Source organism: Podarcis melisellensis, assembly GCF_964234715.1.
Source record: "Podarcis melisellensis genome assembly, chromosome: 10".
Classification (NCBI taxonomy): domain Eukaryota; kingdom Metazoa; phylum Chordata; class Lepidosauria; order Squamata; family Lacertidae; genus Podarcis; species Podarcis melisellensis.
Window position 1 is genome coordinate 41,135,201 of NC_138542.1, and position 16,487 is coordinate 41,151,687.

The window sequence follows — 16,487 nt, forward strand, 5'->3', positions numbered from 1 at the left end:
ATGTATTATGTTTTAAATTTTTATGCAACCCACCCTGGGATTACCTTTAGTGATGAGAGGAGCAAGTAAGAAATTATTTCTTTTCTTTTTTTAAATTAATTTTTATTTTATTAACATATAAAACACATACATATACATTTACACAATACACGTACACAACACACTACCTTATTTTCATAACATAAAACATACCTACATTACTCTATATAATACCTACCTATACTATACATATCAACATACCTACACACCCACCTCACACAGACACCCATCAAGTGACTTGACTTCCAGCCGTTCTTGTTACGCTACTTTATTCTTCCAACTAGCTTAAACACATTTAATTACATTAAACACATTCATTACCTCGGGTTACATATGCTTCAGGTTATAGACACTTCAGGTTACAGACTCTGCTATCCCAGAAATAGTACCTCGGGTTAATAACTTTGCTTTAGGATGAGAACAGAAATTGTGCTCTGGCGGCGAGGTGGCAACGGGAGGCCCCATTAGCTAAAGTGGTGCTTCAGGTTAAGAACAGTTTCAGGTTAAGAACGGACCTCTGGAACGAATTAAGTACTTAACCCGAGGTACCACTGTATTTCTTTTATCTCTTCGCAAGTAAGAAATACTTTCAACAAACAAAAATAAATAATACAATATGTGTGGCATCTGACTCAGAGTACATCCACTGAAATAAACCAGTTTAGTTGAGTCATGACTTACTTAAGTCCGTTGATTTTAATGAGTCTTTTCTGAGTATTACATTTTTATTTGAAGCCTGACTTCCAAAAAGCTGGGAGACAAGATAGATTCTGGAAAACATGGAAATCCTACTGTTGATGTAATGGACTGTCCTGTTCCTTGTGCTTTTTGTTTATCATGTTTCATCCAACTTTCTTCTTTGTTCTCTAAGCTGAAAAAGATGCAACTTCTCATATGACTTCCTCAGATTTAGTAGTCCTCTTCATTTCATTGCATAATGTGCTAGGTGGGAATTAATTTCTTTCTGGATATGAATTCTTTGAGTGCTCGCATTAAAAGCAACAGGGCTTCTTTACAACATAATTCCCGCCTCAGATAAAAAAGGTAAAGCTAAATATAATTAGGGCTGAAACAGAAGAGTGCTAGGTCACTAGCAGACAAGCATATGGGGAGCTGAAAATATACGTAAATATCAACAGAATTAGAAATAGTCAAGATGGCGTGTTGGGCAGATCTTCTACAGTACAATGAAACCTTGGTTTTCGAATATAATTCATTCCAGAAGTTCGTTTAACTTCTGAAACATTTGAAAACTGAGGATCAAAGGGCTGGCAGCAAAATCCATTGAAAAAATGGAGAAATGAGCCTCGGAAACTATTAGACTTTCGAGATGCGTTCGAAAACGGAAGCATTAACTCCTGGGTTTTCGGCGTTTGGCTTCCAAAACGTTCGGCAGCCGAGACGTTTGAAAACCGAGGTTTGACTGGAGAAGGGTTAGGCAATGTCATGCCCTCTAGATGCACGAAAGAAATTTGCCCAAAGCAGGACATTGCTGAGTGAGTCACCGCAAGTCAGGGACTCCAATGCACAGGCCAGGAAACTCTTGGTTTAGTCACTGCTATTCCTGTTACAGATCAATACAGTACTAAGAATGGGGTAACTTGAATGTAAGGCTGTATCTACACTGATCTGGAAAACGCTATTTTTTTAAAAGTAGCAAAGCTCTCAATGCAATGTTACATTGACGACAGCTTGCTGCTCTACAGTCCCATCTGGTGTCACATGTTTATAACACATTTTAAACGTTTTAAATGAGCAGTGTAGATTAGTCCTTAGGACAAATCAGTTTTAACAAATAAGGAAAAGAGAAAAATGGAGCTCCTCAGAAATCACATATTGTCAACCAGGGGTAGGGAACCTCAGATTCAGAGGTAAATTGCAGTTCTCTGGGCCTCTCCATCTAGCCATTGGTACTCTTCCAAGCTCCTCCTCAGCTATACCCCCACTTCCTGCCCCAGGCCAAATGTGTCACTAGCCCTACTTTGCACCCTCCTAGAATGTTTCTGCCTGGCTAAAATGTGTCATTGAACTCTGATAATTAATGCCTAGATGGAGGATACAGAAGGGTGTGCAAAACTAGCTTAATGTAAAATGTATATTTGCTGCTCTGCACATAATTTGCCCACCCCCCACACCCCAAAGGCTGTCCGGAAGTGAATATGGCCCTCGGTATGAAAAAGGTCCCGGCCCCTTTTGTCAATGATGATAAATCTTTTAAATATATATATTCCATATAACCTTAATTTAAGATACATTATTGTTTTGCCTTCTGGTCTGAAACTTCCTTTGATATAAATGAAAGCTCCCCAGTAATGATTATCTAAGTAGTGTGTTGCTACTGGCAGGGATTTAGGATAGATCACATAAGGTAGAAACATATCTAGATCCCAGTATGAGCTGAGAAGTGGTGTACAAACCCTTATTTTGTTCTTGTGGTTAACAACTCAGGCTTCTGTCTGCCACATGCACAGTGCACTCTAATTTTGTGTGTGTTTAAGACAGGGGTCAGCAAGGTTTACCTCACCTGGGCCAGTTCACTCCAGCGGAAACCCTCCGTGGGCCGGATTGCGTATGTGCCTGCGATTTCCGGCGTCTGTTCCAACACGATTTCCAGCAGATGCGTCTACACAGATGCATTTCCCAGCATCTGTGCATGCGCAGACGCGATTTCCGGCGCCGTGGAATTGAGTCCCCGCACCGCGCTGTGCCGGTTTAGCATAGCACATGGGGACTCACCAAGTGAGCAGCTTAGTTCGGGGGCAGCTTATGGGCTGGTTAAACGACCCCCATGGGCCTCTAGTGGCCCATGGGCCTTAGGTTGCCTATCGCTGGTTTAAACTGTCTGCAGAGTCAGTGGAAGATTTTGGGGCCTTAAATTTCCATGGTGCCCTATGCAACGAAAAATTTGATGACCCCCCCATCTCTTGCCTTCCATTGTACATTATAGTTGCAGCACCCCCCACAGCACCCCTGAGGCTTCACACACAGTGCAAACAAACCAGTCGCACTCTGGCAGAGTGATGGTGGAAACGGCTATTGAAAATACATCCGGATAAAAGCTGTAGGGTTCGGGGGTGGGGTGGGGAGGTGTAAGAGACTAAAAGTTCAGCCTGCAACCGACAAATCTATAGTGGAGTTAATTAATAACACTCTGGTGTCAGATAGGTAGAAGGCCACCCTTCTCCTCAACCCCTTTTCCTGTTCATTCAATTGAAACAATTAAGAGAAAAGGCTTACCCACCCTTTTCTCATTTATCTTGGGCTTGCATTCTTGATAAGATCCTGGGATTCTAGTCACTTTGATTAAATTTCTTTCTTTTTTTAAAATCCAATTTTGACAGTGAACATTTCATACGGAAAAGAAATGCTATGTGGTTGCATATACATTTAACTTTTATCTAGTTATGAATTCAGAAATGGACAGAGGCAAAATAATAAACTAACATTTTGATAGGAACATTACATTCTTAACATTTCTGCAAGGAAAAGGATATCCCTGCAGGAAGGAGAAAGGTGGAGCACTGCCTATGTAGCATTTCTTGTTCAGCATTGTACAATCCTTTGCAGCGACACAGGAAGAGGATACGGAAGTTTCTACAGGAAGAAGGAGGAAAGTTCAAACATAAACAGTGGCCAAAAATTACCAGCAGTTCGTTAGATTTCCTTTTGCTTAAGTCTTTCAGTGTGAGTCAATATATAAAAAAAGTCATATACAGAGGTGTGCTGCTAAACACGCTAAAGCAAATAAGATTAGAACGAGCACAGTGTTTTAACATTAAAGCAATCATAAGGCAGGCATTACTATGACTATTTGTGGTCTCTAAATCTCCCACCTAAATTAATATGGAAGTAGGACTTATAACAAGAGTTAATGTCCTTTCCTAATTAGATTTGAATCTTCATCTTTCTTATGAAAAATATAGCAACTGTTTTTTTTGAGGGGGGCAGTAAAATTTAGCTTCGGCTAGTCAGAAAGTGGTGATAAATACCCCTTCAAAAACTGAGAATTTGGATAGTTCAGTTCAAAAAGTAGTTACTGTGGTCTAAACCACTGAGCCTAGGGCTTGCCGATCAAGAAGGTCGGCTGTTTGAATCTCAGCGACGGGGTGAGGTCTCGTTGCTCGGTCCCTGCTCCTGCCAAACTAGCAGTTCGAAAGCACATCAAAGTGCAAGTAGATAAATAGGTACCGATACGACGGGAAGGTAAACGGTGTTTCCGTGCGCTGCTCTGGTTTCACCAGACGCGGCTTAGTCATGCTGGCCACATGACGCGGAAAAACTGCGGACAAACGCTGGCTCCCTCGGCCAGTAAAGCAAAATGAACGCAGCAACCCCAGAGTCATCCACGACTGGACTTAACTGTCAGGGGTCCTTTAACTTTACCTTTAGCTGAGTCCTCAGTCAACTAGTCATGTGTGGCAGCCACCCAGAACCCCCTTTTGATTCCTCCCTGGTCCAGACTGCAAAAACAGAATTGGGGTAGCCATAAAGATTTGACATGTCAGAATCCAGTTAGACACCAGTAGCACAGGTGTTGAACTACAGAGCCTGAATCTGGGAGGGTGTATTTCTCATATCAATCAAAAAAAGGGTTCACACCACGATAGGGCAGATTCAAAAACAGATTTCTAAATGAATGGTCAAACCATTGATGGCTTCTCTTGCAGCTTATGCTACATCTTCACAAATAAGTGACTGGATCTCCTGGTGGTTTGTGTTTTTTATAAACTGTGTCGGTTTAAAGCACACACACACACACTCCAAGAATGTTGGGAAATGAAATTTGTTAAAGGTTGTGAGAATTGTAGCTTTGTAAACTACAGCTCCCAGGATCCTTGTTGTCGTTGAGGGAAATGGGCTTTAAAAGTATGGCATAAAGGTAAAGGTAAAGGGACACCTGACCATTAGGTCCAGTTGTGACTGACTCTGGGGTTGTGACGCTCATCTCGCTTTATTGGCTGAGGGAGCCGGCGTACAGCTTCCGGGTCATGTGGCCAGCATGACTAAGCCACTTCTGGCGAACCAGAGCAGCGCACGGAAACACTGTTTACCTATTTATCTAATTGCACTTTGACGTGCTTTCAAACTGCTAGGTTGGCAGGAGCAGGGACCGAGCAATGGGAGCTCACCCCGTCAAGGGGATTCGAACTGCCGACCTTCTGATCGGCAAGCCCTAGGCTCTGTGGTTTAACCCACAGCGTCACCCGCGTCCCTAAAAGTATGGCATATTTGTAGCCAAAAATGCAGCTGCTCAGAATGTCAGTTTGGTCAGAGCAGCAGCCCAAGGAAAGGGGGTGTTTAATCTCACTCTCTATTTTCCTGATCAAAATCACACACACATCCAGGGTGCTCTTTGTCTAAAAGGGGAACATACAATGCTCCCTTGCAATCTTCTCTTTGCAGGAAAATCAGAAGCCTGAATTGAAGAAGGCAATTCTGATAAGGAAAATAGTGGGGAGATGTTTTAAACACCCACACCCCCACTCTCCTCTCCTCAGCCTTACTGCTGCTCTGATCTCTTTGAGAGAACAGGAATTATGAGGATGAGGAACTCCATCTTTGTCATGCTAAATTTGAGACTACAGGAAAATACAGAGGACAGCTGAAATGCGGGATGAGCTGAATGGCAGAGATTTGGATTTAGAAGAAGGGGCCCTCTAATGCTATGATTATATGAATGACTGCATGCAGGGAGCATAAAAACAACCACCACTGAATTTTCTGCTTAAATTTAATTGTGCTTGCTCTGATCAGCACAACTAACACAATGCACTTACCTCCAGGGGTTTGTGTTTCCTTTTGGAAATGAGACTGTGGTGTCTTTATGATATGTGGCTTATTTACACATATATACTATTTGAGCCTACAATTCACAGCATTAACACCCAAAAAGGGGCTTGTTTCTCTCATAACTGCAGCCGTGGATTCAAAGAGAAATCAACCATTGCTCTGTCTCTCTGGCTTCCCAGTGTCCTGCTTTGCTTCTTGCTTCCATCACTACAAAACTCAACTCTAAATTCAAGCCTTGTCCTTCTAACTATCTCTGAGTTGTGGGACGGGCTCCCCCCATTTGTTGTCTTGCACAGAGCCCTCTTTCATTTGTTCTCCTAATGGCCCATCATCAAGGCGATCACCTCATCAGGAAGCTAGCCTGGCTTGATTAGTTTTTAACACTTGCTGGATCCAGGGATTATAAGGGTCTGGCAATCAATTTAACACACACACACAAACCAATTCATAACAGTATGAAGAGGAACCTTGCTGTAAGCAGGATCCAAACATAGGAGCCCAAGCATGTGGGTGGAAAAAGAGGACTCTATCTGGCCTCAGAGGTTCATTGGGGCCTGCCCTGGTTGCAAGCCATAGCTGTCAACTTACAGATTTGAAAATAAGGGACCAGCAGCCTCGAAAATAAGGGATCAGCAGCCAAGTTAAGGGATTTTGCTTAGCTTATGAGTTCCATCAGCCCTTCCCCACCCGAGAGGGAGGGAGACTGTCGCCCACACCACCCGCGAGCCCGGCATGAGGTGGTTGTGGCGCCACGGCGGGTGCTGAAGCGCCGCCCTTCTGCGTCCCTCCCCATCCCCTCCACTTCCTCCTCCCTCAGACTGTCTCCTCAGCCGCCACTGCCGCCTCCGGCTTCCCCTGGCAGCGCGGCCGAAGTCTCGCAAGAGAGGGGCTGCCCGCTCGCCCGCTGCCACCCGTCTCCTCACGACGCGTCCCTGAGGGGGAAAAGGGAGAGACGGAGACGCAGCAGCTCGTGCGCTCTCTCTCTCTTGCTCTCTTGAGGCGGAGGACCCCAAGCCGCTGCTTCCCTCCCGAGCCGGGCGAGCATGAAACCCAGGAAATTTAAGGGACATCATCAATCTGGGACAGCAGCGGGACATGGCGCTGGGATAAGGGTGTTTCCCGCCAAATAAGGGACGGTTGACAGCTATGTTGCAAGCCCATTACTACAAAGAATAAAAAAGAGGCTAACTTGTAGATAATTATTGAGGATTTTATTGCAAAACTATTTCCCTGAATTTATATGGGGTGTTCAGACCTTGTAAGATTTGCTAGAGTCAATAAGTATTGTAAGAACAAGAAAGACAACATTCTGAGTAGTATGTGCTCACCCTTATCTAAACAAAGCTGGGGACACACACAGAATGTAAGTTGCACAAGAAACACTAGAACTTGCAGTCTGAGAGACTTGTGCCTCCCTATGGCAGATGCATTCTCAAGAACTACAGAGTTCCTTAGTTGCTGATGGCATTCCCTGTACAGGAATTTTCACCTAATCACTTTGCACCAGCAGTAGCTGACATAATGTACTCCAGACATTACCGGGTTACAATTTATTTCAGCCCCAGCCAGCGTTGCTAATACAGTCGTTCCTTGGAAGTCGAATGGTATCCGTTCCGGGAGTTTGACTCCCAAAACGTTAGAAAACCAAATCTTTGCTTCTCATTGGCTGCAAGAAGCCATGGAAGCCGCATCGGACATTCAGCTTCCAAAAATAGTTTGCAAACCGGAACGGTCACTTCTGGGTTTGCAACGTTCGGGAGCTAAAACGTTCAGGAAATAAACTGTTCGAAAACCAAGGTATGATTGTAGTTAGAAATGATGGGAGTTGTAGCACAACAATGTATGGAGGGCACCACATTGGCTTTTCTTGCTTTAGGAGAAATCACTTTGCACCTACCTCCATCCTCTACTTGCTGAAACTTACAATAAACCCTAAAAAGTTACTGAGACAGGACTTACCTTTGCAGAAGGCATGCTGACTCTTAAAAAAAAACCCCAAACAAGACTTGTCCATGTATATCATGGGTAGCCAAAGTGGTACCCTCCAAGTGTTGAAAATTCCCATTATCCCTGACCATAGGTATTGCTGGCCAGGGCTGATGAGGTTTGTAGTCCACAATACCTGGCCAGCACCACTCTGTTCTGTGTGCTTGTTAATATTGTATTTAATAATGCTTTTCACCAATAGTTGTAGAGGAGGTGTTAAATTTAGCAGCCCCTTATGTCCTGGATTCCTGTCAACCTAGCAGTTCGAAAGCATGAAGTGCAAGTAGATAAATAGGTACCGCTCCAGTGGGAAGGTAAACGGCATTTCCGTGTGCTGCTCTGGTTCGCCAGAAGCGGCTTAGTCATGCTGGCCACATGACCTGGCCAATAAAGCGAGATGAGCGCCACAACCCCAGAGTCGGCCACAACTGGACCTATTGGTCAGGGGTCCCTTTACCTTTATGTCCTGGATACTTCCTGATCAGTGAATACGTGTAAATTCATCCAGCTTTTAGTCAATCCATTTATCCTGCTTTAGCACACCTTTTACTTCTGTGTCATTCAACAGCTTCCTAGCTTGCCTTCCTAGCCAGATTGCTGAGGTCTTTAAATAATTTAAATATTTTGTATTATTGATCTTAATGGTCTTTTTGCAATATGCTCCTCAAATTCTCCCCTCGCACCAGCCCATTACTCTCTGCTACCATTTTTTGGCTAGATTATATACGGTATATATTTGTTCCTTTACCTCTTAATTTGGGGGAGGCTTCAATTTTTTGAAGGAAGCCTTCTGGCGTCTAATAACTTCCTTGGCCAAAGCTCTATAACTATGCTGTCATTCTCTTAGGATTTGATGGTACCTTTCCTAATCTGCAGTGCACATTCTGGTTGAGTTTTCTTTCCATTATTTTGGTTTTGAATAAGCAGCAAGAGTTCTGGAGATATTTGACCTTCTTTTCTTGCCCTTTTAACTTACATTTTTATTTACAGACCTCCTTCTTTCTGAGGCATTCTTGACTTTGTTGGATTGTAAATGCTGAATCTGATAGTACTTCACTTCTTCTAAGTGGTTAATTTTGCTGTTCCTTAAATTACTGTGTGTCATAGCACTGAATTAAGACTACAGTCCTGTGTGTTGGTAGTAGCACCTTAAATTTTATCAGAGTTGTGGATTTCAGTGGCCTGTGTACTGGATTGCAGAGCTTCTCTGCTGGGTCACTGGGCTCAGAAACCGTTTGATTTTGCATTTCAAGGGACGGAAGGCTGCCTTTGAACTGTCCCATTGTGTCTTAATTTAGCAGTTTATAGCACCTCTATCAGTAGAAAGCCTGGTGAAAAGTTATAAGGGCCACAGTAATTAGCAGAGCTGAAGTCCAGACACCCTAATCAACAACAACAGAAAATGCAGAATATTTGTTGTTGCTTACACTATATTAGTAGAGATGCATTAGTAGAGATTTGAGTTCTATGCTTATGAATAGAACTCAAATCTATTATTGTATAACTGTGTTAGCACAGCATTTAACATGCAGATGTGTCCATGTGGGGTCTCTCTGCGAGGGTCTGCAAGAACAGTTAAATGACTCCAGCTTGCTGTTATCCCAGCATTTTTTTTTGGGGGGGGGGGAAGCTGGTTTATTATTTTTCAGCGAAGCCACCTTATGTTTTTAGTAGCTGTGGCTGATGAGCCAAGTTTGTTGGTCTTGTTTGAAGCTCCTCCCCGGGGGTGCAGAACAGGAAGAGGTGGAGGTCAGAGGGAGCTGCTGGAGTTCCTTGGTTTGTGTGTGCGTCTGAGTGAAGTTGCCATTACCCTTTTACTATGTGTGTGTCTTATATTACAGCAATGCTGCACATCAGTGGCCAAAGAGAGGGGAGAAGGGAGGAAAAGCCTGTTTACACAGACTGCAAACCGCCTGGGGAATAATGCAGGAAAGGAAGTGAGCCGGCTCGCTGTCTGACTGCTCCGACTTCCTGCTCTCTCTCTCTCTCACTCTCGCACACACACCAACCGGGGGGGTGGGGGGTGGAAGAGAGAAAGAAACAAGGGGGGGGATCAGGATCTCATTACAAGAGCAACAGAGCGTTTTCGAGGACTGTCAGTATGGAAAACGGGGGGATTTTACGCAGCTCCCTTTAAACCTGCGAGGAGAGATCGGAGAAGCCCACCAAACTCCGGGTATGTAAGCTTTTTAAAAGTTGGGCAGAGTTTGGAGTGGGGAGGCAGAAAAGGGCGAGGGGCAGACAGGTGGGAGCAGCATGGGATGGCGCTCAGGCGGCCCCCCCCCATCTTCCCTGATAAAAGGCGAAAAGTATCGCGCCACGGGTGGGGGGTGCGGGAGATCCCTGCTCCGCCACAAGGCATCCGGTTGGGGCTGCCGGGGGAGGCGGGAGAAGAGTCCCGGGTGCCGGGAGCTCCAGTGGCAGCTCCAGAAGCCCCAGTTGCAGCTCTTTGCTGCGGGGCAGAAGTGCCATCTGTCGGGGAGGGGGTTTGGGAAATGTCTGAGAGGGAGCAAAGTGGGTTGTGTGTGGGGCGCGCGGAGCGGGGGGGCGGGGGAGAGACTGGGGAGACGTCGCCCTTTTGGACTGTGCGTGAGAGAGGGAGGGCAATGGGAACTCCCGGGGTGTGGGGGGCAGAAAGGAGTCCCTGGCTTCTGCAGGAGGCGCGCGTTGTGTCAACTACTTGTTGTGCATATGGCAATGTGGAGGAGTCTCCACCTGCCGTTGACAAAAAAATGCTGGGTGGGGTGGGGGGCTAAAGAAGGGGCTCTCTTCTCCAGCGGGGAAGAGGGGTGTGAGGAGGGGCGTCCAACTTGGCTGGAGAAATGGGAGTCTGGGGGTGCTGCTGCGCCTCTCGAAGCGCGCGCGGCGGTGGGGAGGGGTCGCCTTATGTTTGGGGAGACGGCGTGGGGGCCAGTGCCTTTGTGAAGCGGGTGAGCTGGAAGGGGCGCGCGCCGCCTGACAGGCTTGAGGAGACGAGAGTTAATTTCTCTCCGAAGGCGCTGCGTCGCCATGAACCACTTTAGGGGTGTGCGAGGGGAGAGGGAAAGAGAGTTTGTATGTGCGCCTTTATGTGTTTCCACAACCTGGGAGCGAGGTGGCGGCGTCCCTGCTCTTGCTGCCACATGGGCCGTTTTATTAAGACAATGAATTTGAGTGTGTGCGCGCAGAAGGAAGGAGTGGGGCGGCGAGGTGGGGTGGGGGGAACCGCACACCAGACTGTAGCCCAGAGGAATTAGAGCAGTTTGCTTAAGGGCAGCGCAAATTGCTGGGGGCTGCAAGGAGAGGAGGAAACGGCCAAGGGGCTTTGGAGGAGGAGGGGGGCAGTGTTGGGAGAGTTTCTGGCTTGTCTGGAAACAGCAAGACTAATTGCCATGCGCTTCCGGTTTGAAACTGGCAGCAGACAACATCTTGAAAATGAGTCACTGCAGCTCACAAAGAAACTCTGTGGTTTTCTCCTTCTCAGGTTTATGTATTTGCTCTTTTACAGTTTCCTTTGTAGTTTTGAGAGAGAGCGAGAGCTGGAGAGTTTCCTTCACTCTCACCCTCTGCCTCCACCAAACCCCCTCCCCACTCCATTTTTATATTTTACACCGTCAGTTTAAAAGGGGGGGGGGAGAGACTGGAGAGTTGTTTTTGGATCTGGCTGTGCTGAAGGTTAGAGGGACTCTGATGCTGCAGGAGGAAAAAGTTCCCTGAATTTTCCACTGGCTGCAGGAAGAGAGCCCATTTAGTCATGGCTAAGTAATGTCTGCACACACCAACTAATCTCATTAGGAGTTTCCGTTCCCTAACACAGGAGGGTTTTGTGAAGCCCTCTCAGCTTTTCTGCCCACTACTGTTGAAAGCGAGACAAGTTACATCTTTATTTAGTCAGGGTGGGGGTGGGTGGGACCTACTTAATTTAATGCAGCATCTTTTTTATCATGTGATCTTGAATGGCTTTTTAAATGACAAAGGACACAATGGTTTCATTTTAATGTTCCTAAAATAAGGGCTTTACCCTTTATTTTGCCTTTTTATACTTTTTTATTGGTTTTAGGGCTTTGGTGTGTAATATTTGAAAATGGGATCTACCGTATCTTATTAGTTCCCACCTCCTTCCTTCCATCTCTTTTAGTAAATAGAGGATGATAAAATGTTTATCTAAAAGCAAATATATGCTAACTGCATTTGGCCAAATTCTCTTGCAACTAATGTGTGCAATTTTGTGATTATTTTAAAATATTATATGACATTTGCATTTTAACTTATTTTTGTATTGAAATAACTTTCGTACCCCGAATGCAAATGATTGGAGGCTGTCCTGTCTAGGGCTGAATGCGTCTGTCACATTCCTGTGTACCACTATCAAATTTCTAACTGATGAGGTTACCAGGCATCTGGGGATTTTCCTAGCCATAATTGCATTAATATCCAAAAACATTTTATCCAGGATTGGCACCCTTTGGATACAAATGGAGAATATCAGAATCGTTGTGTGTTTGAAAAAAGTGTAATAGGTATTGGTTTATTGCACTTTTATTTTGGTTTTCCCATGTTCCTGCAAAACCTGATATGCAATGGTTTAGAAATTCAATAAATTGTAGAATTCCAGGTGGCTGCAGTGGCTAAGAGTGCTTTCTATCAATTGCTGTGGGCATCCGTCTGCCTCAGGCGACAATGGAGGGGTGCACCTTTGGGGGTGAAGTCAATTACATTTTCTGTGTTGACTTCACTATTTACCTTTGAGCAGTGGCCTGAGAATTACCATCCAGGCTTTTGTAACTTCAAGGACTGACTGTTGTAGTATTGCTGAACATGGATGCCTTCAAATAATGTTTAGAAGGCCTAGGTGCTGGACAATGTGATAGCTCAACTCCTTCCAGGAACAGGTAGGTATGGCCATATTTATCAGGCATTTTGACACTTGGCTCAATCTTGGGCTGTGAGCACCTATGCAAAATGCTGGGTTTGAGCTTTAAAATGGTGCATACAGTGAATACTTTATCACTGTCTGCTGTTTTCTGGAGAAGTTATGCTCAGACCCTTATGATCATAGACATTTGATGAGTGGTGGGATGGAGTACAGCCTTTTGAATAGTGGTACATAAACTTCAGAATAGGGACAACCAACTTGGCATCCTCCAGATGTTGTTGGTTGCATTCCAACTCTCATGAGCCATGGTTGACTTGGCCAGTGTTCAGTGATGATGGAAGATGTAGTCCCAACAACATTTGGAGGGTACCACTTTGGCTCTAGAACATTATTCCCAAAGAAGCACAACTCCAGACGGGTGGTTTTTGCAGGTGTATTCTGCAACATGTCATGATGCAATAATAGTGGTGGATTTATAGTGAACCATCCATATATCATTCCACTTTTAGGGCCGGACAATATGTCAATATATTGTCTTATATCAATATCAAGAGCAAATCATGATAACAATTAAAAAAATTAAATTACCTGGCAATATATTGTGAATCGCGTGTATCTTTGTGTGTGACAGTCAAAAAGCATGATACAATGGTACCTTGGTTTAAGAACAGCCCTGTTTACGAACCATTCGGTTTACGAATTCCGCAAAACCGGAAGTAGTGTCCCAGTTTGTGAACTTTACCTCGGTCTAAGAACGGAAGCCGAACGGTGGAAGGGCACTGCCGGCGGGGGGCCTTATTAGGGAAAGCATGCCTCGGTTTAAGAACAGACATCCGGAATGGATTAAATTTGTAAACCGAGGTACCACTGTACTGTATTGTGAAAATTGGGAAGCCAATGCTTCTTCCTGTCCTGTGCAGCCGTTGCCATTGCTAACTCTGCCTCATCTTCTCTTCCGTGCCTCCTGTAGCGGCAGCAGCAGACTGATGCAAAATTCGCTCTTTGATAAACTGTGTGTGCACTGCAGGGTGGCTTTCTGCCTTAGCTCTCGGTCTCCCCTGCCTGCCTCCTCAGTGGCAGGCAAAAATCGTCCTTGGAGATATCGTGTGCACGCACATGCGTGCAGCCTAACTCCGCCTGAGCGCTCTGTTTCCTGAGCAGGTGGAGCTGAACAGCCTGCAAGTGGGAACTTCCCTCCATCAGAGACGCCAGGCTCTTGCTGAAAGGCAGGCACCAGGTTGGTAAGAGGCTTAGGTAGAAGTGTGGCTTCTGAAATCTGGAGCCCCTTTCCTCCTCCTGTTCTCATGTAAAAACATAAACTTGGGTAATAGGAAAAAGAAAAAGAAAAACATGCTGCTCAAGCATAAGACCCCCTCCTTTTTTGCTGTGCTTGTTTGTTGCAGGTGGGTGTGTGGTTGTCTGTATACACCTAAGCTGATTAGAACTCAGTCAAAATAAAATATGGTATATCTATACCAGGCTTCCGCCAACTCGGCCTTCCAGATGTTTTTGGCCTACAACTCCCATGATCCCTAGCTAGCAAGACCAGTGGTCAGGGATGATGGGAATTGTAGTCTCAAAACATCTGGAGGGCCGAGTTTGAGGAAGCCTGATCTACACCCATATATATCTTCATTCACCATGTTTGTTAGTAGGCATTCAGTAGCTCTGATAAGAAAGAAATATTGGGGGATTTGTTTTGTTTTTGTGAACAGAAATGCTGATATAATAACATAGTACCATACACAGCAGGATTTGACAAAAGACCTCACTACTAACACGTAGGCAAGGAGCGTTTCAACCCTCTGACTAGAAATTGTGGGGCAGGCGGGCAGGGAGGGTATCCTGCCACCTCTTCCGTTTTCAAGCTACGCAACAGATGTGGGGAGCAGGACAACAAAACAGAGAAGTGTTTCTGCACTCCTTTCACATATAGTTTAGCTTGTGATGCAGTTGGGAGTAGGGGTACATGTTTTCAACCACTTAAGTCTCAGATTTTCAGCAGTGATGATTTCATTATGCACCAGGAGGGTTTTAATAAGGTCTACTGACACGAAAATACATAAATAAAAATTCTGTACAAATTTTATCATCTGTATGAAATAGGCAAATGAAGCATACTTGAATATGTTTTCTGGTTTTGTTAATTATGGGAAGGTAGAATAATTACTCAGGTCAATGTTGAACTCCCAGTCAGTATTTATTTATTTATTTATTTAGGTGGTTTTGCACAAGCTGCAAGCGAGCTTTGCAACAAAAGCAAATAGATAAAATAGGGTTAGTGTACATCTGGAATTCCCGGGGATTTAACAGGCGAAAATAGCACCCAGGGGGAATTTTGGAAAACTGGCAAAATGTCCAGGATTTTGAGATTGAGTTTAAAAAGCTCAGCAACTATGAGCTTCCTTAAAAAATCTCAGCAACTTTTGTGTCGTGAATTTTACTTCTAGAAATATGGCAACACTAGATAAAGTCATTCACAATAACAAATCATTGCTGCCAGTATCCAAAGCTCTCTTTCAGGTAGTGCAAGGATTCCACTGAATAACACTGAAAAAGATGTGTCTTAATCAACCACCTGAAACTATAGAGAGATGGGGCAACATACACCTCAGTAGGGTGAGGAACCCCCACTGTGAAAAGGCCATTTCCTAGGCTCCCACACCACATACCTCATCCTGCATGGGGACCCCAAGAAGGGCTTCATCTGTTGGTTATGGGCCAGTCAATATGGAATAAGCCATTCTTACAGATATTTGGATCCCAAGGTGTTCAGGGCTTAATACCTTGCATCGGGCCCAGAAAATAATTGGCATCCAACATAGCTGTTTTTAAAAGAGGGTAATGTTATTGTGGCCTGCTGCTTGTAGGTATTGGCCTGATTGCTGCATTATTTTGTACTAGTTGTAATTTCCATAACATCTTCAGTGGTAGACCCAGGTGAAGTGCATTATAGTAGTCCAGTAGAAATCCAGCTGCTTCTTGCAGCATTGGAAATTTTGCCTGGCATTGCACAAGCGCATTTTTAAAATTACCTTTGGAGGCATAAGGACTGCACCCTTCTTGAGTGATTTTTGGCTGGCTGGAATGTGGCCTTGAACTTTGATAATGTTTCTTGCTTGCTGGCATAGATGGAGGGTAGAGAGCTGTGAAGATGGGCATAGAAACCTCTGACTTTTACGTCACCTGCAGTGTTAGGAGTATTTTTTAACCATAAACTGCACAATCACAATCACTTCACACAATTTGGGATTAGAATTTCCTGATTAGAATGCATGGATTTCCTATAACATCTCATAAATTAAATGATTCAGGCAGCATTCTTATGGTAAGTCCCATTGATCTTTCTGTAATACATTGTAATACTAAGTAGGCATATATATGATGGACTACCTTTTGTTTATTGGTATTTCTACCAACTTATAAACAAAGGAATTAACTCCAAATATTATTGCTTTTTTCTGTTTTTAAATGAGAACCTGATTTTAATTTGTTCATGATTTAGAATGATGCAGCAGGGCTAGCTAAATGTTTGCTGGCCCAGGACCAAAATATTTAGGAGAGGGCATGCCTACAGAACAGGTATGCATACAGAAACAAGCCCCCCAAAACATGATGCTGTGTGTGGATTGAAGTGACACTTTGAGACTAGGAGGCAAGTGGCTTTGACAGTTGTAGCTAAAGCAGAGGTGAAATAGCTTTAGAAAAGTTTTGTATTACGAGATTGGCATGAATCAAGGTAATTCTTATATTAATTTCCTGGTTTGCTTGTTTGGATATTCAGATTCATGTGAACGTAAATGATGTAAATGTAAAG

The 16,487-nt window shown here is 44.3% G+C and overlaps 1 protein-coding gene across 1 annotated transcript in view; it reads left to right on the top strand.

The window, feature by feature from the left end:
- The first annotated feature begins 9,552 nt into the window (after window positions 1-9,552).
- The window catches only part of ELK3 (ETS transcription factor ELK3), a 46,277-nt gene continuing 39,342 nt past the window's right edge, over window positions 9,553-16,487 (top strand). The window contains exon 1 of the mRNA XM_081928511.1: window positions 9,553-9,991. The gene's annotated coding sequence lies outside the window, so the exon portion shown is untranslated. The remainder of the gene's footprint in view (window positions 9,992-16,487) is intronic.